At 38.6% G+C, this 24,543-nt stretch overlaps 1 protein-coding gene across 1 annotated transcript in view; it reads right to left on the bottom strand.

Annotated features, from left to right (window-relative positions):
• Positions 1 to 17,703, bottom strand: part of LOC114045928 (activin receptor type-1) — a 154,583-nt gene extending 136,880 nt beyond the window's left edge. The window contains exon 1 of the mRNA XM_027866137.1: positions 17,604 to 17,703. The gene's annotated coding sequence lies outside the window, so the exon portion shown is untranslated. The remainder of the gene's footprint in view (positions 1 to 17,603) is intronic.
• Between the last annotated feature and the right edge of the window lie 6,840 nt (positions 17,704 to 24,543).

Here is a 24,543-nt window from a genome sequence, read left to right as displayed (position 1 = left end):
AATCTTCCAGTGTTTAGTTAAATATTATATAACAAAGGAGTAATCAAGTCTTTCAATTACAGTATATATGTCTAATAGTTTTGAAAAGCTCAAAAGAAATGTTTCCAAGCAAGGTAAAAAAAAGGGGGGGGAGGGGGGATAATACTCAAAGTTTTATAATTTAGTAGATTTCCCCAAGGCTGAGGAACCTAGACCTCTGTAGACTGAGAAATCTAACCAGTCAGTGATGTCTTTTCCCATCCCTTCCCCCACTGTCACTTTCTCAGTTTCACTCAAGGATTTATAATTAGCACCTTTCCCTTTTCCTTTTTCACCTCTCAATCTCAAGAATCATATGATTTAGGCCTGGAAAGGATTCATAAACCATACAGTCCAAGAGTGCTTGACTTTTTTTGTATTATGGACCCTTTTGGCAGTCTAGTGAAGCAGGAATGGTTTAACGTAAAGAAAATTATTACAACAATTTATTTTATCAATAATACAAGTAAAAAATATGTTTTTTATCAACAGATAAAAAAGCTTTTGATAAAGTACAACACTGATTTCTATTAAGAACACTTCAAAGTATAGGTATAAATGGATTTTTCCTTAAATTGATAAAAAAATAGTTACCTTAAACCATCAGTAATCATTATTTGTAATGGGCATAAGCCAAAAGCCTTCCCAGTAAGATCAGGTATAAAACAAGGATGCCCACTGTCACTAATATTATTCAATGTTGTATTGGAAATTGTAGCAATAACAAAAAGAGAAGAAAAAGAAATAGAAAAATCAGAATAGGGAATGAGGTAATAAAACTATCTCTTTTTGTAGATAATAAGATGATACACTTAGAAAATCCCAAAGACTGAACTAAAAAGTTAGTTGAAACAATAATTGTAGGAAAGTAGCAGGATAAAACATAGATCATCAGTATTTCTATATGGCACAAACAAAACCCTGCAAGAAGAGATAGTAAGAGATACCCCATTTAAGATAACTCAAATATGTTTTAAAATGATTTTTTTTAAAAATACACAGGACTACAAAGGAAACTAACTACAATGAAAGTTATCAAAATGTTTTTCTAAAAAATAATTCAGACCCCAGATTAAGAATCTGTGATCCAGTCCAAATCCTGCATCTTACAAATGAAGAAACTGAGGCCCATTTGCCAAAAGTCAAGGTAATAAGTGGCAATAGGGAACAGAGTTAGGATCTGAACTCATTTCTGGAAATTAAGGAACATCTATCTTCCTATTAAAATTTTAAAGAATTCCTAATTGATAGAAAAACTGCCTCACACCTAGCACACTACCAGCACAGAGCAGATACCTAATAAAATACCTTTTGATCGATTGATTCTTAAAAATCCTAGACTCTCCAAAATAACCTCATAATATATAGCATAATGTACTCTAGGGTCTGGAAGATACTGGAAGAACAGGCACAATGAGTCAGTGCTACTACCATCAATCACCTTTCCATGGTCTTTTTTTTAACCGCCCTTCCATTTAGGAGAAGGGGTGGAAAAGTGCAAAAGATAAAATAGGAGGGAAATAAAGAGAGAGCCACCTTCACCTATCCATAAGGGAGATTCAGAAGCACCATCCCTAAGAGTAAAAGGAATACAGGGATTGAGCAATACTTTTAATATGATGTAATTGTTGAGGAAGTGGGAGCCAAGAAAGATCAGGACCTAATTCTATTTACATTCCAATGGATGCATTGCAAGACTTTTGAGACTTCTAGTAACTTTCCCCATGTTTGTTATTTTTACCCATCTGTTTTCTAGCAGTAAAAACCCTTAGAGGAAAAAAATCAAACCAGCTGAGACACTTGCTTCAGGATCGTCAATATAAATGTTGAAGTCACCCAGAATGATACAAGAGGTGGAGAAGGGAGAAAATGAAAGTTGGGTATAACAGTCATAGTAACAATAATTATAATAATATTACAATCCACATTTATATGGCACTTTAAGATTTACAAACTTAAGACAGAAATATGCTATAAATAGAGAAAGGAAGTATAAATCTGATGGAGTAGGATTTTAAACCAGGAAGGGTTTTTGATAGATTGGTGGCTTGGAAGTGGTGCTGTAAGACAAAGAATAAATAAATGGGTCACAATTTGTTTCTCCTCTCAGTTTCTGAAAAGAGAAGCAAGAAACAGTGAAGCCTCCATTGAAAGCCACAGAGCACAAGTTAAAACATAAGGGTCAAGTGATTTTTCAGATAGGAAGAAGCAGAAAACAGGTGAAGGAAAAAGCTTTTGGAAGATGCGTTCACCCATATTAGAGCCTCAACTCCACAGACCACCTCCAGCAAGGTTAATAGGCAAACATATGGAATATAGGAGCAGAGAAAGGAGGGACTGAGCTGAAGCAGGGTCCAAGTTTGGAATGAGGAAGAGAATTCCCAGCGGCAGAAGTTAAGAGGCAGACTGGAAATATGTGTCAGTGCTGCAGCAACAGCACCATTCACCCTCCAAATTAAAAAAAAAGTTTTAGATCTTTTACTTTATGAGAAATTAGGGAGGAAAATTTTAAATTTGATGCCTAAAACAACCGCATCAATTTTAAAAATGGTCTTCTGGTGACCCCTTCAAATCTACCCAATTCCATCTCTAACCCTACTATTCAAATCAGTCACGTGTAAAAAGAAAATATTTTAGCATTAAAACTTGCAAATAAACAATCCTTAACTCTCAGTGTGCAGATCTTGTAGTGTTTCATATTACATTAAAAGATTATAGGGAAGATGCAGATAAAATGTTAACTGCATTCCCTGCAAGACAAGTATTACATACAAAACTATTAGAACTACTATTTTTAAATTCAATTGTCCAGATAGATTTATTTACAGATCTTTTTACTGATACATACAGGCAATATGGTATAATGGGCAGAGTGCTGACCTCAGAGTTCAGAAGATGTGGGTTCAAATTCCAACTCCAATACCTTGGGCAAGTCTCAAAAAATTTTGTTTCAAGTAACTCCCTAGATCTTATCTGCTAAATCATTGAAGGTGTTTGGTGGAGAGAGTTCTCATGTTAGATACATCTCACACCATATGTATTAGTGTATTCCTATCTACTGAAAAAATCTATTAAAGTTTACCAATGACCCACAATTTTCTAAATGGTATGTACCAACCTTTTAAAATACAGCCTACTTGAAATGTCAGTAGGTTGTACCTATATTCTGAATGAACTTTATAATCTTCCTGAAAATATTTTTTATACCAAAAACCATACAAATACACTGAATAGGAATCCTTACAAAAAATCCCTACCCAAGCTAGGGAAATTGATTAGTGTATTATGATAGAAGGACCCCAGTCACCAACTCTGCCACTAATACCTTGTGTAAGTCACTTAGATGCCCTCTTCCTAAGTTACCCTTCCAGCCCTAAGGGTCTTCTGGTCCTAAAGATAATGAATGTAACAATGAAGATATTTCAAATAAAGACAAGGGATGATCACCAGAACTGTGCCAATATGTATAAATAAATGATGGCTTGTCGGGGGTTGGTTTTTTTGGTACAGAAGATATTCCCTTTCTCTCTCTCTCTCTCTCTCTCTCTCTCACCCCATCTATCTATATCTATATATGTATACCTGTGTGTGTTTTGAGTCATTTCTATGTGATTTAAACAATTATAATGAAAAAGGACACCATTCAGAAAAAAAAATTGATGTTTAAAAGAGTTATTTGCCTAAAGCAATGTATCTTACAGTTAACAACCCATTTATAATCAACTAAAAGAAAATAAAGGGTGTAATATAAATATAGAGAACAGAAACTTTTTAAATTTCACATCCAATTGCTCCATTCAGTGAAGCATAATTTAAACAATAAAACTAATATTTTTTTCCTAATTTCACATTAGATAATGCTATTACTTGTTAATTAAAACAAGAAATATAAAAATTTGATTGTGCAGCAATACTTATTCTAAAAACATGGGGTGGGATTTCAGTCTCAGCTAAATCAACTCCCTCAAAAATAACATTTTAGATAACTACTCATTTTACTCTTTTAAGTTTTCCTTTAATTTCTTGTATGCATGCAACTGGGGCAGCTAGGTGGTATATTAGATGCAGCACTGAGCCTGGAGTCAGGAAGATGAGTTCAAATCTGGCCTCAGACACTTAGTACCTGTGGGACAAGTCGTTTAACCCCTATTTGCCTCAGTTCCTCAGCTATAAAATGGGAGCCCACTGGTGAAGGAAATGGCATACCAACTGAACAACAGTGCATATAGCCATAAAGTAAATTTGATAGGCTCTATTTACATGAGGAACTTTAGGATACTAATAAACCAGTATTAGGAGTAATAGTAATAGATTGTTCAACCCTTTTTTAAGAGTTTTTCATAAAATCTAATAAACAATTCAGTAGCCAATTAACACCAGAGAAAAACTGTTCGATGGACTGAGAAAGTCACCACTATTTTGGTCTTACATAAATAGTCTACAGCTCCACTCAAGACCACATTCATCGATGGGAAAGTAACACAAAGTTCATAGTAATGCTATATAATCTAAGCAGTTTACAAAATCCTTCCACATACAGTATATCTCATCTGATCCTGACAATTAACCCTGTAAGGTAGAAAGTACTATTATCCCCATTATGCAGAGAAGTAAAGACCTCAAGATATTACAGCTGGTCACAATTCAGTAAATGGCAAAGGCAAGACTGAAGTCTTAATGATAATTTTTAAAATAACCAAATGAATGAACAAATATATGAAAAGATAGGTAGATTAATAAATAAGTAAATGAATAAGTACATAAACTAACAATAAAAATAGCTAGCATTTATACATCACCTACCATGTGCCAGACAAGCACTACACTAGGTACCTTGCAAATATTTTCTCATTTCATCTTCCGCAACAATCCTGAAAGATATGTGCTATTATGATCCTAATTTTACAGTTGGAGAAACTGAGGCTACTGAGGTTAAGAAACTTGTTCAAGGTCACACAGCTAGTAAGTGACTTCAGGCTGGATTTGTACTCATGTCCACCTAACTGTAGGCCCAGTAATTTATTAAGCAATTAAGCATTTACTAAACACCAACTAAGTGCTAAGCACCGAGTATACAAAAAGAGGCTCTAGCCACAATTCCACCAACTTGAAGGGTTTCTGAGAATAAAGAATGCTCTACTTATATAACATAAGGTTGTATAAACTATAAGCCATAAGCATCAAGTATCCATTTGGAGCATATTGGGATGGGGTTCGGATGGGGGGAACAACTAGTCCAAAATCTCTATAGAAAAACAAATCTAGACTGTCTTGTAATAGTTAACAGAAAAAGTAGGCATCTGACCCCTGTGTGACCTCCAAAGCTATGTTCCAAGTATTAGCTTAGTACTCTGATGTTGCTTCTCAAAAACTGGAGTACTACTGACAATGGATCTGCAGAATCCACTTCACTATTATGAATCAGCGTAGTGTTCATCCTGTACTTATGATTGGACCAGATTACTGTTTTTGCAGAAAATGACTTGGATCACTTCAGAAAAGCCTGTGCAAGGTAGAAAAAGGAAAGCTAGAGCTTTACTCTCAAAGACAACAGGTATGGATGACACAATGTTATTCAATGACCAAACATTAACTTATCCATTTAAATTTCTTCTATGGAAAAAATGCCTCCGCCCATAATGGATCATCAGCTTGAAATTTTAATATGAGAAGGTGCAAAGTAGTCAAAACTTTGTCAGCTCATTCCTCTGACAGCCCTCCCACCCATCAAACATCAAAATTAAAATTTTAAAAATTTAATCTAATGCACACTTGGCTCCCAGACATGACTTTCAAAAGTGATTCCACTCTACAGTTTGGTAGAGAAAGTTGTCCTATAATGTGTTGTTATGTTGCTAATTAAAATTGAAAGAAGGTTTCAGGGTTTCTTTTTTTCCTTTTAAGAAATGACCTGATTTGAATTATCCTTGCCCCTCTTCACCCTCCCTTATTGTGGTCTTGGCAAAATGTCTCTATATTTCCAGAAAGGGTGCTCAATGCATTACAATGCTTTCTATCTCTCAACCCCATTCAATTCTCAAATGCAGAGAATCAGAATTCCAGGGCCAAATTCTTAATGGTTACTTCGAGTGCCAGGCTTGAAGAAGGGTGAGTAAGAATTTCTATCTGGTTCTGCTTGAGACAAAAATGATGATCAGGAGAATGGCGGCTTAGTTTACTACCCATTCCATACCTCCACCCATCAGCCCATATCCAAACAGGTATCAAGTCCTGTAATTTCTCCCCTTATAAAATCTCTCATATACCACTCTTCTTTCTCCTCAAAAACTTCTATCTCCCTGGCAAGGCCACCTTCACCTCCGACCTGAACTATTTCAACAGGCTGACAGTTGGTTTCCCTGTCTTGTGCCTCTCTCCCCAGTCAAATCTATGTGGCATTCAGTTGTTAAAGTGATCTTCCTAAAATGTAGGTCTAACCATTTCACTCCCATACTCAAACTTCCAGTGTCTCCCTATTACTCCCACGATCAAATGTAAAATTCTCAGTTTTGTTTTCAAAGCCCTTCATATCCTGGCCCCTCCCTTCCTCTCCAGTCTTCTTCCACCAACAATGGCTTCTTGACTGAGTTTTCCCTGGCTGTCTCCCATACCTGGATCAAGCTCCATCTTCCATGGCTGCCTCTTCGCTTTCCTGGCCTTCTTCAAGTCTCAGCTAAAACCCCACCTTCTGCAAAACACCTTTCCCAAACCTGTTATTGCTAGTGCCTTCTCTCTACTGATCATCTCCAATTTATCTTGTCTTTCTTTTGTTTGTTCATCACTGTTTGAAAGCTGTCACCCTCATTCCACTGTGAGTTCCTTGAGATTGTCCCCATTGTACAGAGAAGTATAGACCTCAAGATACTACTGCTGGTCATAATTCCTTGGGATCATCTTTTGTCTCTTTTGTATCCCCAGGGCTTACATAGTGCCTGGTATATCTGTTGTTTTTCTTCGGTATTCAACCCTTTATGACCCCATTTGGGGTTTTCTTAGCAAAGATACTGAAGTGCTTTGCCATTTCCTTCACCAGTGGATCCATTCTGTCAGGCAATAAGAAGCGAAGTGACTTGCTCAGGGTCACACAGCTAGGAAGTATCTGAGGCTGCCTTTGTACTCAGATCTTCCCGACTCCACATCCAATATTCTATCCATTGGGCTTCCTTTGCCTGGTATATAGTAGGTCCCTAATAAGTACCCAAGCGATGACAATTTATATTCCTCAAAACTGAGCCTCTAGAACAGATCCCAGATCCCAGCCTTCCCCTCCCATATATATATATATATACATATATAAAGAGAGAAAGAGAGAGATTCAGAGAGAGAATGTTAGAGTTCTTTAGTGCCCCTCACAGAGTGCAAACATACTGCAGGGCATGGGAACCTTGGGAAATGGTAAGGAAAAAAAAATTAGTACAAAGGGAAAAATTCAAATCCAGGAGCACAGCTAAGGCTTCTTAGAAAAAGATGGGAGGCAGGGCAGCTAGGTGGTGCAATGGATAGAGCACCGGCCCTGGATTCAGGAGGACCTGAGTTCAAATCTGATGTCAGACACATAACACTTACTAGCTGTGTGACCCTGGGCAAGTCACTTAACCTCATTGCATAACCCTGCCCCCAAAAAAATTAATAAAGAGATAAAAAATTTCCCTTAAAAAAAAAAAAGAAAAAGATAGGAGGGAAAGAATTTACACCTTCCCCAGTAAGGTATCATCATAAAAGCAGCAACAATTTATATTTTTATATAACTCTTCAAAGTTAAAGCTTTGAAAAACTCTTTACCTATATTAACTTGCTTGAGGCTCACAACAAATGTCCTGAGATGGGCAAGTATGTAAGGGATTATTATCCAATTTTATAAGAGAGGTCAAACAAACATTTATTAATAACTTATACTCAGGGGGGTGCTGGTAAATGTTTCCATCACAGGTACCAACTTCTCCCCCAACTTTCTAGGTTGGTTCTAAAGGATCTCATTAGGCATCCTGGCAGCCAAGACCAGCCCAATGGCTGTTAACCTTACGTTATACATCCAAGATAGGGAGCCATTAAGATGACACTTTTTAATAAACAAGGAGTTACTTTTGGTTGATTAGAGTAAGTTTGGAGATCAGTACTTTGTAGGGATTTTGGAAGACAAGGAATGCTCTACTCATTATACAGATTTACAAACTATACTCATAAGCATCACAAGTACCTGCATTTACAGCATATAAGGGAGAAAAAGTAACTTTGGCTCGATGATGGAAAAAAAAAAATCTAGATCATCTTCCAACAGTTAACAGATGAGATGTGACTTTCAAAATGTTCATACTTTATAGCTAACATTTCTGTGGAACCATGTGGAACCTCTTGATCCTCAAAACAACCCCCTATTAAGGTATTATCCCTATTTTACAGATGAGGAAACTGAGGCTAAATGAGAATAAACAACTTGATGGAATGATTTGGAATTTGAATTCAGTTCTTGACTCCAAGTCCATCACTCTATCCACTGTCCACCTAGCTGCCTTTAACATACTTTCTGCAGAATCCTTCTGAAGATTAAAATTTAAACAAATCTTCAAGATCTGCTTCAATAGGCCTACTAAAATCACAGCTGTCCAAACTCTCTGCAATGTATCATAAGAGGCCATTTAAAAATGTATCAATAATTAAAATTAGACACAGACCAGATCTAATATATTTCATTACCTTTTAACTTCAGCTGATGTGAAATTAAAACCATTTTCTAAAATGTGCAACTCTCAGATCATAATTTAATTCTAAAATAGATATAAAACTTGTGAAATGACATGTATACCGGATATTTTATTACGGGGGAGGGTGGAAAGGAGAGTCACAGTATATTGGAATCTGTCACACTATATAAGGTGACTGTCATCTTCCAACATTTCACAACATTCTGCATTGAAAGGATTCTTCCTCTTTTTAAAACAAGGAATAAGCAAAAAGTTCTCTTGAAAGAGGATCTATTTACCTACACCAACTGAACATTCGCAAATACTTTATAATGAGACACCAAAGGGCTGCTTTTTTGAGAAGCCAAGAAAAAGAAGGAACCAGGTGGAATGGAAAGTAAATATACTTTCCTGCATTTAGGGTTTGTGGTTGAGTTGTTTTTTGGTCACATCTTCACGACCCCATTTGGGGTTTTCTTGGCAAAGATATTGGAGTGTTTTGCCATTTCTTTCTCCAGCTCATTTTACAGATGAGGAAACTGAGGCAAATAGGGTTAGTGACTTGCCCAGGGTCACACAACTAGTAAGCATCTGAGGCCAGATTTGACTAGAGAAGATGAGTCTTCCTGACTCCTGGTCCAGCAGTCTATCCACTGCCCCACTTAGGGGCCTCAAATTTGGAGTAAGAAGACCTGTATTCAATTCACAGTTTTTCTAAGTGTAAGAGAGATTGGCCAAATCATTCTACATCTCTAGGTTTAAACTTTTCTCATCTGCAAAATGAGTGGGTGGGACTAGATGCCCTCTAAGGTACATCTGTGATTGGTGAGAGAAAGAATAACATTAAAGGTGATATTCCAGGCTTAAGCTATTCAAATATTTATTCTGGTAAAGCCAAAATATGAAGTGATCCTTATTTGTGAAATACCTTGAAATTTGCAATAATCACTTAATTTCCACCTTTATTTGAGGCTGGAATTTCTTGAATCATTGTTTACTTATGATCTAAATACATAATTCAGTCTTAATAACAACTAGTCATGATATGGTACTTAAAGGCTAGAAAAGGCTTTACAAATATTAACATATTTGATCCTTACAACAACCCGTGAGGGTGTGTACTATTATTATCCCCATTTGACAGTGGAAGAAACTGAGACTGAAGATTAAGTGACTTGCCTAGGGTCACACAGCTAATAAGTACCAGAGATTGGCTGAACTCTGATCTTCCAGACTTTAGATCCAGTACTCTAGACTAATTAGTCCTAGTACAATGGCCTTTCCAAGACCCCTTACTGTCTCACAAGTACATAAGGAAAAAACAAACTATATGCACAAAGGGCAATATTTAAAAGCTGTTGCCTAATTAAAGTAAATAATTGGGTTAAAAATGAGATTAGTGGGAAATTCCTTTCTGAGTAATTCACAAGGACTCTACCCATTTCAGGAGCATATAAGGAAAGTCACACGATTGTGCTAGAAATGTCCTAATTTTAATGGATTGTTGATATCCCAGAGGATATCAATGAGACTGGCCCAATCAGAGGGTCAAACGCTGAAAGACAAAGAGTTGGAGGAAATTCTTTAGTAAACAGCAAGATAAGGCCAAGATGAATCTAAATTTCAAAAGGCTGCAATTCCAACCTAAAATGACCAAAGATCAAGCAGTCTTTAATCAACAAGTAAAAAGTAAACTCTAGGAAGTCAGGAACTGTCTTGTCATCTTCAGATCCCTTAGCAGGATGCTTCATACAGAATAGGCCCTAAATAAACTTGCAAGTTGGAGCCGCTAGATTTAATTAAATTGAATAATCACTAAATCACACTGCTAAGATTTCTCTGAGTAAAAAGCCAGATGAGATAGACATCTCCATCAGGTAACAGGATGATTCACCAGACTGCCTATCTGCCTTTGATACTATAACAGGTGTTCACTCAGGACCCCAAACTGTTATCAAAAATTGAACTTCTGTGATTTTGGTTCCTTACCGTCCAAGGATAAACAATTTAAAAAAATTGAAAGAAACCCTTGGCAACATACAACACTAACACAGAAAAATAATTCAGCGCCTACCTACTCTTATTAAGATGATTTTTTGATGAGAGATTAAACATGGTGAATGAAGCCTCCTGTACATAAGGTACCCTGTTTTGAGATACTTAGTAGAGACCTATGGCCAACCCTATCCAAACTCGCATCTTTTTTAGATACACCAATTCAGCAACTTTTCAATCCTTCTACTAATTTAAGTCACCTGTCAATCCTAGTACAACCCAAACACACATGCAGACAAGTGGCTCCCTTCCTAGTTTACATCAGTCAGACCCCTCTTTTGATATTTTTGGCTGTACTACAATTCAAGAAATAACTGACGATGAAGCAGTCTTGAAGGTACAGCAAAGCTCTCCTTAAGTCACCTTAATCTGATTTAAAGGGACCAGCAAGGACCCTTTTTCCAGGACAGCAGCGGGGTAAGGGCCTAAGAGAGACAATCTTGGAGGAATCTTTAAAGCCCACACAAAAACTTTTCTCATTCCAATGAACAAATGTGCATAATTACAAACTAGTCCCATTCAAGATTCAATAGCATCAACTACTTTCTAAAATGTAAATCCCAGGGACTCTTCCTTAGACTCATCACAGGCTATGGGTTACCCATGCATAACTTCAAAAAGAAAAGGGTTCAAATTCAATTTTGTTTGGTTTCAATAACCTGGTACCAATTCTTCAGGGATTTTCTTCCAAGCATCTGTTAATCCTAGGATATATACTATAGTTCCTTTTTTTTGTTTTAACAAATATGTTTAGATCAGTGTTTTCCACAAAGGATCATAGTTTAAAACTTAAAGGGACCTCAAAATTCAACCTTCTCTCTCTCTCTCTCTCTCTCTCTCTCTCTCTCTCTCTCTCTCTCTCTCTCTCTCTCTCTCTCTCTGAAAAGAAACCTAAGGCCAAAAGATTAAACCATTTGCCCAAGGTTCTAAGTATCAAAGGCAGGATTTGAACCCAAGTATAAACTACCAATTGGGCCCACCTTCTACTGTACCATACTGCCTGTCCAAGAACACACAATTAATAAGTGGCTAACAAATGTTTGTCAAACTACTTTGAAAACAGTAGCACAAAAAAAAGAAAGTAACTAGTGAGTACACAAGTTTAGACTATACAGTTCAACGCATCAACAACTGCAATTTGATGATATACTAAATTAATGGAAGAGATCCAAAAACCTGCATCCTTCAAAATAGTCCATGAAAGCTTTTCAAAGGACCTTCCCATGCCTCCAATCCTCAAGTTTCCTCCACTTTTCACTGCCAACTTTTTTTTCCTCTAAGACACATTTCTCTCAGTGTCCACCCACCCTCTCTACTAATCATCCCAATTTTCCCCAGCTTTAAACCTTCCAACCACATGCCATCCTTCCTGTCATTTTGTTTCCACTTCCTCAATAAGATTTTTTTTTAATTAAAAGAGAGGTTATTTTCAATAACCCAGGCTGGAAAAAAAAAAGTCTCAGTTTAATTTTGAAAAGCATCTCTATAACTATATAAGCATGGTGGCAGTCAGTGGTTGCTCTTCTGCCTTTCTAGAAAAAAAAAAGTCCAACAAATCAGCTGCTGTAAGTACTAGGGTCCCAGGTAGCTGATCTTGCAGTCCTGCATGTTTCTCTTCTTTCTCACCCACCCCCATTACTTAGTCCTCAGAACATTTATAGAACTACAAGGGACCACAGATGTATGCTCTGAGAAATGAAAATAAAGGTCTTCTAAGTTCTATCCACCATAGGCACATAAATGTAATAAGTTTTAATTGCAAACTATTTGGAATACTATGTTAAAGTTAAGTTTATACAGCTTTACAGCTTTCTAACTGTATAAAACTTCAAAATGCCAAGGACACAGTATATTGACTGAGCCCTCAGTATGTGCAAGTACTCTACTACTAGAGGTAGGGACTAGAAAAATATGCTAACATATTTACCCAAACCCCAAGGGGGAGACAGGATGGAGACCCACCCAAAAAGCGCCAAACCTGTGCCACAGAGTAGATGGTCAAATTCCAAAATGAATGATTTTGGTAATAAATACTACAGGAATTCAAAGAAGGAAGAAAGACCAATGAAAGTTGTAAAAGTCAGACCCAGAGGTCTTCCTGAAAAGGGGAAAATTAGGGATTCCAGCATACAGGTAGAAGGTTTGAACAGTTGAACGGGGGAATAGTTGTTGATGAGTCTTTTCAGTCATGCCCAACTCTCTATGAGCCTATTTGGAGTTTTCTTGTCAAAGACAGTGGAGTGGTGTGCCATTCCTTCTCTAGCTCATTTTACAGATGAGGAAACTGAGGCAAACAGGGTTAAGTGACTTGCCCAGGGTCACACAGCTAGTAAGTGTCTGAGGAATACTAGTTCCCAAGGCTAATTCTTACCCCAAGTCACTCCCCAAAATTTGAGCTTCTGGAGATTTAGCTACTAAATTTGGCATGATTTACCCCATACATACCAAGCCACATTCTTCAGAAAGTTTCACCTGTATAAGACCCCCAATCTCAAAGTTAATTTTTGTTGTTCTTGTTAATATTAATTTTGATAATAATAACTAGCACTCATATAGTACTTTAAGTTTTTCAAAGCACATTATATATATTCTCATTTGACACCAACAACAACCAGGTATGGTTGATCCAATTATTATCTATTTTACAATTGAGGAAGCTGAAGCAAACAGAGATTAAGTGACTTGCCCAGGATCACTCAGCTAGTAAGTGTGTCTGAGGCAGAATTTGATCCATCTAGCTGTCTAAAAAGGACCACAGGTTTTGTTTCTTTTTGTTGTTTGTAAATGCTAAGAAACATTGAAAATAAAACTAGAGAAAATGTCATGAAGAAGAAATACCGAAGCCTTTATGAGTTTAAAGTTTAAAAAAAAAAAACCTGAATCACCTGATCCTTCTAGGATTATTAAGACATTGCCCAGAATACACAGAACTAGTGTGGGAGAGGATTTGAACTCAAGTCTTCCTGACTCCAAGGTTCAGTACAAAATCCAGTATGGCGCCTAACTTATAAAGTACCATTCACACTGATAAAAATCAAGGCCAAATTTAGAAAACAAACAAAAAATTAAGCAACCCTAAGGGAAAGACAATATGGAAGATTGGTCAGATACTGAAACTAGAAAATTAAATAAATGAAAAGTCATGGCTCCAGGAATTCAATATGCTCATGGATCAATTAAGAATCTTTGAACATATAAACAATCTCACATTTCCAGGGCTGCCCATAGTATCAAAGAATATTATTCAACTGTGAAATAGGTTGGGGATTGATGGAGTGTTTGGACTTTTATAGAGAAAGGAAATTACTGGATGTCTTTAATTGCTTGATACTGTGGAGAAAGTACAACCTCAAATGCCTTTCTTCTGAAGGACAAGATTTGCCATCATATTTAAATGACATGAAATTGGCTCAAAAACTTTAACTCCTGGTCCACCAGGCCATTCCTGCTTTGATTCTTAGAAGGTATAGACATATACCAAATACCTAAGCAGTTCAGGTCAGTTATGTCCAACTCTTCATGACCCCAGTTAGAGTTTTCTTGGCAAAGATACTAGAGTGGTTTGCCATTTCCTTCTCCAGCTCATCTTACAGATAAAGAAACTGAGGCAAACAGTGTTAAGTGACTTGTCCAGGGTCACACAAGTAGTGTTTGAGGCCAGATTTGAACTCAGGAAGATAAGTCTTCCTGACTACAGACTCAGTACTCTATTCATTTCATCACTTACCTGCCCAGTAAGAGCAGAACCTGGCCCTATCTCAAGGAAAGAAGTAAACTATTCCAGAAAGCCTTCAATTTATGACTTCTGGGAACTGGCCTTAGCTACAGAAAGAAATACAAAGTTTTCACTCCAGTTCAAAGAAGCCATTTTGTACCCGGAAACCTAATTCAAAATATTAATTTCCAGGAATAAAGACACTGCCCAATACGTGCTTAAAAAAAACAAACAAACCCTGAGACTCTCTGATTCCAATTAAAATGTCTGATGGCTTCATTTCTTGGCCTTGTTGGTCTGATTCTGTCAAAGGTTTACCAAATGACTTAAAATACTGGTGTTGCATTCCCAATGACGTTGTTTAGCATCGGGTTAACTACTTTTCAAATTAGTATTTGAAAGTACTTTGATGCATTATACACTACAAAGAGTTGCCAATAAGATCTTGGCTATTTACATTGGGTGCCTCTGAATCTTACAATTCATATTTTTAGAGAAGTGCACTCTACTATACCCATGTTACTATTTTGGAAACTATATTGTTATGGGGGTAGGGAATGTAGGGCAAAAGTAAAACAGCCAGGATCAAATTTTGTTTCATCCTTATAATGAATTGCTTTAAACGGTGATCTAGAGTCCTCCTACAATATTACAAAGTAATTTGTATGGAAAGTCTTCTACTTACAAGCAGCTCAGCTAATCCAGTACACCCAAAGTAGTTCTGATGAAATCATTAAGTAAAGTATGGCATACAGAGGTGTGTTCAAGGACAAAATCTAGGATGCAAGGACTCAATGGCAGACTGGGCATAGGGAGTTTGAGCACCCAAATATCTATTGTAGGGAGGTCCTCATTCTGTCTTTGCCTGATGACCTTGAATACTTCTATCATTTTTCATAGTCATTTCTAATTGATCTAATCCCACAAGGTTGGGACTATCTCCATTGTCACAGGAATTGCTTCAATTTGAACTAGGATAAAAATAAATGTTCACTCTATGATTTAACAGACCTACTATAGATGGTGGTAATCAATCAACTAGCATTTATTAATCGCCTAATACATGGCAGAGCAATGGTGATAAAAAGACCCAAAAAAAGTGCATTAAAAAATGTACTATAATGCAATCAAAAGTCTTTTCCCTCCTTGAGGGCAGGGACTGAGTCACTTATTAATTTGGTATCTCTAGTGTCTAGCACAGAATCCAACACATTGCTTAGCATTTGTTGATTGAACAAATCCCCACTTGAAGGGGTATCTAAATAATTTACCTAAACATAGGATCTTCCCATTCCCAACCTAATTCTAACATCAATTCACGTCCTAGATGTTGTTTTAAATTAGAAAGCTAACTAGGCCTCCCTACAGATTACATAAACTACCCATTTCAACTGGTAAATGTTTTAAAATAATTGCCAAAGATCACAATTCTCTGTCTTCCCACTATCAACAAATACTTCCTCTAACTATATTTGGTGGTACAGAAAAAGACCATGTGTGGCCCAAATCTAAGAACCAAAGCCCTTTGCCTTGTGATCAGTACTGCGTATCCACAGATTTTAAATATCCCCAAAACAATCAATGGACATGTAAAGGTAACTATTAATGCCAACATTTTGGCATAAAATGAGCTTTTGAATCTCAGGTGTAAAGTAAAACGACCTTAATCATAAAAAGAAAAGAAAAGAATCTAGCAGGCTTCTAGGGTTCTCCAGATACAGAATTATAGATCATAGTCCAACTTCTTAATTTTACAAATGAGGAAACTGAGGCCCAGAAAGGCCACATAACTCAAGACCTTACAAGTAATAAAGCAATGGACAGGACTTGAACACAGGTCTATGATTCTAAATTCAATGTCCTTTCCACTGCCCTGAACTGTCTCTCACCCTTTTCATTTCAGCTGGGCCTCTCCACTCTGGGCACTCCACCTGGACTGGTCTGTGCCAGAGCACAACACATTATTTCCATTTAAGGTTTTCCATTTCAAGTCACTCCAACCTCGACCCCTTCCTATTCAAGCATACTGAAAGGGAAGAGGAGAGAGTACAGTAGAGGCAAAACTTCCTAGGTTTGTTGTTAGAACTACTTTGCTGTGTTTCAATTAATGGTCTGGTTTTTATAAAAGCCAGGGGTAATATTTCAATGATATTCAAGAGGTCAATAAAAAATGTATTATTTTGTCCCTTTATAGTGCTTCAAAGAAATAAATTAATGACTACGTTCAACAATAACTGTTTTCTGTTAAATATTATAATGGGGATCCATTCATAAGTGCCACCCTTCTCTAAAGCAATAGATTTCACCCACCTCTCCCTCCCCCCCCCAAAAAAGGCGGTGAGAGGGGAGTTGATTTGCACACCGAAGAAATGTTTGGCTCAACCAGAAGAGAGTTAAATTAGTTTACATGCCGAAGGAAGTTCCTGAATCTATCAGTCCCAAGTCAAACATACGTTTCTTAAAAGAGCCCAAGGTTTTCTCCAAGGTTTTCTCCTTACTGTTATGGTTACAATGTTGAAGGAAGGGTTTTAAACTTGGCAAAGTAACATGCAACATCTGTAACCACATTTGCCTTCTGGGGATCGGAAGATGAATCCCACATTCCTGGCTTTGAAGCTTTTAAAACTGCAGATAGGAGGAACTGGAGGGAGGGAGGGAGTTGAGCAGAGTTTATTGGCTCTGTCTCTCCAGCAGAAAATTCCTCCTGGAAGAGACTGATATTTCAGGGGTGGGGGCAGATTCACCGCTCGCTTTTACTACAGGGAGAACAGAGCCAGAAAGGTGTGCGCTTTGCATACACGTCCGGGCTCAGTCTACAAGTCGCAGTCACACACTGAGGCCCCTCAACAAGGAGGGGAAAGCAAAACAGCCATTCCACCCTGGGTCTCTTTCTCTCTGCCTTTCTCTATATCCCACCACCAGCAGTTCAGCTCCCACCCAAGCAACACAAGCTCTATTTCCTAGCTCTGCACTGTAAGCGTATCAGGCTTTGGGAAGGGAAGAGAGAATGAAGGGGGCGAAGCATACACCCACCCTTACTGCCACAGTGTGCCTCGCTTTTCCCTCATACCGCCACCCCACCTCCCTGCCCAGATCCATCACCTCCCAGCCCCTGTTGGTCATTCCCTCCTCACCTCTGGATCCTGGAGTAAGGTGTAGGCAAGGCGGAGTGCCGCAGCCCAGCCTGGCAGTGCGGGCGGACAGTCAGGCAGCCCCCGGGGGTGGTGCGGGGCGGGGCGGGGCGGTGCAGCCGGCGAGCCCCGGAACTCTCCCTGTGTAAAGGACTCGGGGCTAGCCGCCCATGGAGCGGCGGCGGCTGCTGCAGTGGAGCTTTGCGCAGGGCCAATGCTCTCGGAGCCAGGGGCTTTCCCAGCCCTTAGCCCGACATCTCTTGCCAAGAAGCTAGCTTGCAGCAGCCTCTAGAAGGTGGAGGGTGGGGTGGGGGTTGTTTGAGGAGGAGGGGAGAAGAGCAATGGGCGGGGAGGGGGAGGAGGAAGAAGAGCTGCAGGAATAAACTTCCAGAGGTGCAGAGGCACAGGCGGGATGAGAGGAAGAAGAAGGAGAGCAAAAGAGACTGGAGCTAAGGGGAAGGAGTCAGTCCGCGAGAGGAGGCGAAGGAGAAAGCTACAAAAAGAAGAAAACTTCCCCCCGCGAGCTGGAGCAGGAGGAGGAGGCGGTTGCAAAGAGCAGGAGCAGGAGCAGCAGCAGCAGCAGGAGGAGGAGGAGAAGGAGGAGGAGGAGGAGGAAGTGGCAGTGGAGTGCTCCGCCAATGAGTGTCTGGAGCTGTGATTAACCAGGCAGCAACACATCATTTCCTCCCGGCTCGGATCCAGGGAGCCGAGGGGCGGCGGGGCGGAGCCGTCTCCCGCGCCCTCTACGGGGAGCCCGGCCCGGCGGCGGGGACGGTGATGGAGCTCAGCTCCAGCTCCGCGCGGCTGCGCCGCCCCCCGGCCACAGGAGACGGTCTGGGCCGGCCAGACGAGACAGGAGTGGGAGAGCGCCCTGCCTCCCTGGCGGCTTCCTCTTGTTATGAGAAGAAGGCGGCCTAGGTTGCCTGGGAAAGGTGCAGGGACAAAACCCAGGCGAAGCCCGAAAAATGGTGTTTTGTTTTTTGTTTTTCCTCTTTGCCGGGAAAAGAGCAGCGAGCAACGAACTGCAGTTGGCCTGGGGGTGGGCAGAGTCTGGACAGCTCCGGGGAGGGGGGCTGCAGCGGGCCTGGGTCTGGCTCACTTGCTCCTTGGGAGCTTAATTATATTGTGTCCTGAGCACTATTTCCTGGTTTCTTCGTGGGCTGGCTGTTGCCTGGGAAAAAACACCAGGGTTCTAATCCTGGCCATTTAGATGTGAATTCAAATCCCCCTTTTGCACTTCCTTTATGCCTTGGCTTAATGCTTGGCTCTAGCGTCTCCACGTAGGGGTCATCAGTTATACTACTAAAAAACATATGTATAGTCCATCCATTTACCTACCGAGCTCTGTACTAGGCTCACTGCAGATACACTGAAAGTGGTGATGGCACGGACTCTGCCTTAGAAAAGTTTACAACATATTTGATTTAAATGTTTAGATACACTTTTGCACCTGAGTTCAGGAAACATTTAAGTACCTACTATAGGAAAGGCATTGTACTAGTCTTGGAGACACCAAGGCCCTACGCTCCTGGAGTTTGCAGAGGGCAGAGGGAAGGAAGGAGGAGAGTTATATACAAATAATCGATTAATCAGTGAATGAGTTAAGTGCAATGGGGAGATCCAGGCAAGGGGCTATGAGAAATTTGAGGAGGGAAAGATCACTTTTATCTGGGGGGGGTCATGAAAAATGTTGCATGGGAGTTGTTCATAGATGATCAAAAAGTATTGTTTATGTATCCAGGGTGTCCCATAAGTCTTAGTAAAGCTTTTAAACTACACTAAAACTTTTGGGACATGTTGTATATGTGGTAATAAATTGTTGTATATGTGTTAATAAATTGTAATAAAATAATAATAACCAACGTTTATAAAGGACTTATTATGTGCCAAACATTGTGTTTTACAATTATTATCTCATATATATTTAATCTCATTTACATTTTTGGGGTTTTTTTTTGTTTTGGGGGGTTTTTTTGGCTAGGCAATGGGGTTAAGTGACTTGCCCAGGGTCACACAGCTAGTAAGTGTTATACGTCTGGGGCTGGATTTGAACTCAGGTCCTCCTGAATCCAGAGCCGGTGCTCTATCCATTTCGCCACCTAGCTGCCCCCTCACTTACATATTAAAAAAAAAAATGTTATCTAATGGAAGTTCACTATTTCTTTTTTAAAAACCTCTTTTTCGTTCTTTGAATATCTAAATGTTCGTTGATTGTTAAATTCACCATAAAAAAGGAAAATATTATTAAATGTTGTGGAGTATTGATAAATGCTTAGGAATCATTAAGCCTTTCACCCTCCCATTTCAGCTTATAGTATGAACAAGTATGGATAATACACAATGACACAAAAGACTAATCCAATACATGATTTTGCCATATGGTATTTTTTTTCTATGTAGGCTTGTTCAGGACAACTAGGTGGCACAGTAGATGGGAGTGGGGGGGGGCTGGAGTCAAGAAGATTGGAGTTCAAATCTAGCCTCAAACACATATTAGTTTGGGTGACCCTGAGCAAGTCACTTAACCCTGTTTGCCTCAGTTTCCTCATCAGTAAAATAAGATGGAGAAGGAAATGGCAAACCAAGTATTTTTTCCAAGAAAATTCCAAATGGCGTCATGAAGAGTCAGACATAACTGAAACAACTTATCAACAACAACAAAGGCTTGTTTATTCAGCAAACATTTATTGGTCTACTGTGGTAGGAGGCACATCTGACTAGGAATCAGGTGAACTGAATTCTAAGTCCCAGCTCTGGCACTATATAGCTGTGTGAAAAGGACCAAGCCACTTTTCCTAGGCAAAGTGGAGCAACTGTAGGAAATTAGCCCATCCAGGTGCAACATGGTGGATAGCTGCAATGAGAGGGACTTTTTAATACATTTTATAAGTAAACATTTTTAATTCAAGGAAATTCTCTCCCTGTCACATAAACATTTTATGATATTGAGTCATATATGTTCCAACAATGACCCAAAGCATCAGATGAACATGGGGAGAATTTTCAAATTTTACTAACATCAAACAAATACTTGCCTTGGTTCTGTAATTCACCTCTTATGGCCAAAGCTTCTTTGTCACAATTGTGTGTCACAAATTGTTACTCAATCTGAACTGTGTACTTCCTGAAGCAAAGTATACTGCAGTCTGCCAATCAATCAATCAAAACATTTATTAAGCCCTTACTATTTGCCAAGAATGGTACCAAATGCTGGGAATAAAAAGGAAAAATGAATGAATGAACCCTATCATCAAGGAATTCTCATTCCTAGTGGGAGAGACAACATGCAAATAACTAAGTACCTGTGGATATATACAGAGCAGATGGAACATAATCTGAGGCCAAGGCACCAGAAAGTCAGGGGACAATGAAAGGGTCATCTCTCCATCAAAGATAAGAAGGTAATAGTGAGTATAGTAGGGAGTATAGTAGGGAAAGCACCTGCACCTGAGAGATTGTGAGATAAAAGGGAGCTTTTGGTGAATTGTCTCATTTTTTGTTTTTCAGCTAAGAGTGGGTTGATACACCCAGAGGGCTATAAGACTGCATATCCTTTGACCCAGAAATATCACTACTAGGTCTGTATCCCAAAGAGATCAATGAAAAGGCAAAAGAACTTATATGTACAAAAATATAGCATCTCTTTTTGTGGTGGCAAAGAATTGGAAATTGAGGGGATGCCCATCAATTGAGGAATGGCTGAACAAATTATGGTATATGATTGTGATGGAATTCGATTGTGCTATGAGAAATGGTGAGCAGGATGCTTCCAGAAAAACCTGGAAAGTCTTAAATGAACTGATGGAAAGTGGAGTGAGCAAAACCAGAACACTGTACACAGTAACAACAGTATTGTAATGATGATCCACTGTGAAAGACTTTCGAACTTCGCTCGATAATTCCAAAAGATCCTTAATAAAAAATGCCATCCACCTCCAGAGGGAAAATTGATTAATTCTGAGTGCAGATTGAAATGCACTTTTTTCAAGGGAAAAGGACCCACATGTGCAAAAAATATTTATAGCAGCTCTTTTTGTGGTGGCAAAGAATTGGAATTTGAGGGGATGCCCATCAATTGAGGAATGACTGAACAAATTGTGGTATATGAATGTAATGGAATACTATTGTTCCAAAAGAAACGGTGAGGAGGCAGATTTCAGAAAAACCTGGAGAGACTTGTATGAACTGATTCTGAGTAAAGTAAGTAGAACCAAGAGAACTTTGTACACAGTAACAGCAACATTGTGCAATGACTGCCTTTGTTAGACTTAGCTCTTCCTAACGATGCAATGATCTAAGACAGTTTCAAAAGACTCATAGTAGAAAATGCTACCCACATCCAGAGAAAGAACTATGGAGTCTGAATGCGGATCAAAGCCTACTATTTTCTCTTTGTTGCTGTTGTTGTTTTTTCTTTCTTGTGGTTTTCCCTTTTTGTTCTGATCCTTCTTTCACAACATGACTAATATGGAAATATGTTAAATATGATTGTACATGTATAGCTTATATCAGATTGCCTGTTGTCTTTGGAGGGGAAAAATTTAGAGCTCAAAATTTTATAAAAGTAAATGTTGAGAACTAACAATAAATAATTAAATAAATTATTAGACATGTTAAAAAAGGAAATACTTTTTCACTTTATTTTTCTTGTTTGTATGTGTGTTTTCAACATGGTTAATATGGAAATATGTTTTGCATGACTTTACATAATTAATAGATATATTGCTTGTCAAAGTGTCAGGGAGGGGTAGGAGGGATGGAGAGAAGTTGGAACTCAAAATTTTTTAAAAATGAATATTAAATTTTTAAATGTAATTGGGAAATATTTAGTGAAATAAAAATGTATTAAAAAAAAAGAATGGGTTGAGGTCCTCAAGATCGAGGAAAGTAGGATATTGAATCAAACAGGGAGGAGTAGAATAATTTCCTAGCTACAAAGGCACAGTTGAGATTGGATAACAAATATGTAGTGGATTGATCAATATAGTTTCATTTTTTCCTCCAGCTCAGTTCAATGGCATATGAAGAGGAACAAAAGAGATGGGTGATAATAGGAGTAATCCAGGAGTGGTTTTAGCTAAATGTAATCAGCAATAAAACAAGAGGATAAGGCATCTGAGAGTAGAAAATACTGTTGAATTGGTCCATAAAGAGTCAAGGTAGAGAACAGAGGAGAGTATAGCCAGGGTAGACATGATAGAATGGAAAAGAACTGGGATGGAGGAAATAAAAGCTACAGTGATGGTGATGGTGGTCTGGTAGGTGGTACAGTGAATAGAGCTCCTGGTCTGGAGTCAGGAAGACTTGAGTTCAAATCCGGCCTCAAATATTTACTAACTGTGTGACCCTGGGCAAGTCACTTAACCTCTGTCTGCCTCGCTTTCCTCATCGCTAAAATGGGGATAATAATAGTACCTACCTCCCAAGGCTGTGAGAATCAAATAAGATAAGAATTGTAAAGCACTTGGCACAGTGCTTGGCACATAGTAAGTGCTATGTAAATGTTAGCTATTATTATGAAGAGAAAGATAAGGAATCATAAGGCATAGGGAAATATGGAGTGATAAAAGAAATATGGAGTGATAAAGGAACTTTATAGTTCATAAATATGGAAGTAAAATACTTGTGATGGTACAATCAAGGGTATGATCATCTCTGAATGTATCTGAGGTGGAGTACAGGAGTAGATAATGTAAATTGATTTCAACTCTTCCCTATCTGATTCTTTATGCCATCCATGGCAGCAGTAATTCTAAATCATCTTTTCTCTCAAGTCTTCCACAGCAACTTCCACTCTCTCAGCTAAGAACCTTGCTTCAAATTTCCCTCCAAAAAATTAAAGCTAAACAATAGTCTGTTGTTCCCTGTCATCTCACATTTCCCTGATCTTTTCCCTACCCCCACCCCCAACTATTTCCTCCTTTCTTTCTGCCTCTGTTGAAGAGGCGACTCTTCTTGTAGAGATCAAACCCCTCAGTATATACACCTGATCCCATTCCCTCCCATTTCCTCCAGCATTTTGTCTCCATTATCATACCTTCCCTCTTTCTCTTATCTTTAATCTTTATCTACTAATTCCTTTCCCACTGCCTACAAATTTTTTCCATCCTTAAGTAACCCTTATTAGATCCTAGTCATTGAACCATCTTTTTTATTAAAAATACACAGAAGAGAACAGAAGGAAAGTCAATGAGAATCACAAACAAGTAGGAAACTTTGAAAGTTATATGTTGAATTTATTACATATTTAAAAGAAAAGTAAGCCGTATTGTAATAGAGATCCACAATTTCATATAAAACCTTATTCCATTATGATCTGTATAAGGAAATGCCCATTTGGTGTTTAAGCTCAGAATTAAAAAAAAAAATTTTAAAGCTAAAATCCCCCATGAAAATTATTTACTTTACCTATCTCATGGGGTGGGTAGCTAGGTGATGACGTGAATAGAGTGTGGGGCCTAGGATTAGGAAAATTCATCTTTCTGAGTTCAACTATGACCTCAGATATTTTCTAGCTGTGTGACCCTGGGCAAGTCACTTAACCCTATTTGCCTCAGTTTCCTCAACTATTAAATGAGCTGGAGAAGGAAATGGCAAACCACTCCAGTATCTTTGCTAAGAAAACCCCCAATGGGGTCAGGAAGAGTTGAACACAATTAAAAAATTAACAGAACTTAACTGAACTTCACAGGGTGGTTGGCAATCTCACATGATATTATATGTTTGTAGTGGGTCTCCCTGCCTCAAGTCTCTCTCTAGTCCATTTCTTCCTAAACACAACTGCCAAAATGATTTGGCTAAAGCACAGGTGATATAGTCACCTTCCTCCCAAACTCAATGAACTCTAGTGGCACGCTATTCCCTCTAGGATCAAATATAAATTTCTTTGACATTTAAAGCTCTATTTTACTGAGCCCCTTCTTCTTTCCATTCTCCTTATAAA

Source organism: Vombatus ursinus, unplaced genomic scaffold, assembly GCF_900497805.2.
Source record: "Vombatus ursinus unplaced genomic scaffold, bare-nosed wombat genome assembly UNPS02014779.1, whole genome shotgun sequence".
NCBI classification, from domain to species: Eukaryota; Metazoa; Chordata; class Mammalia; order Diprotodontia; family Vombatidae; genus Vombatus; species Vombatus ursinus.
This window is presented reverse-complemented; position numbering and strand designations above follow the sequence as displayed.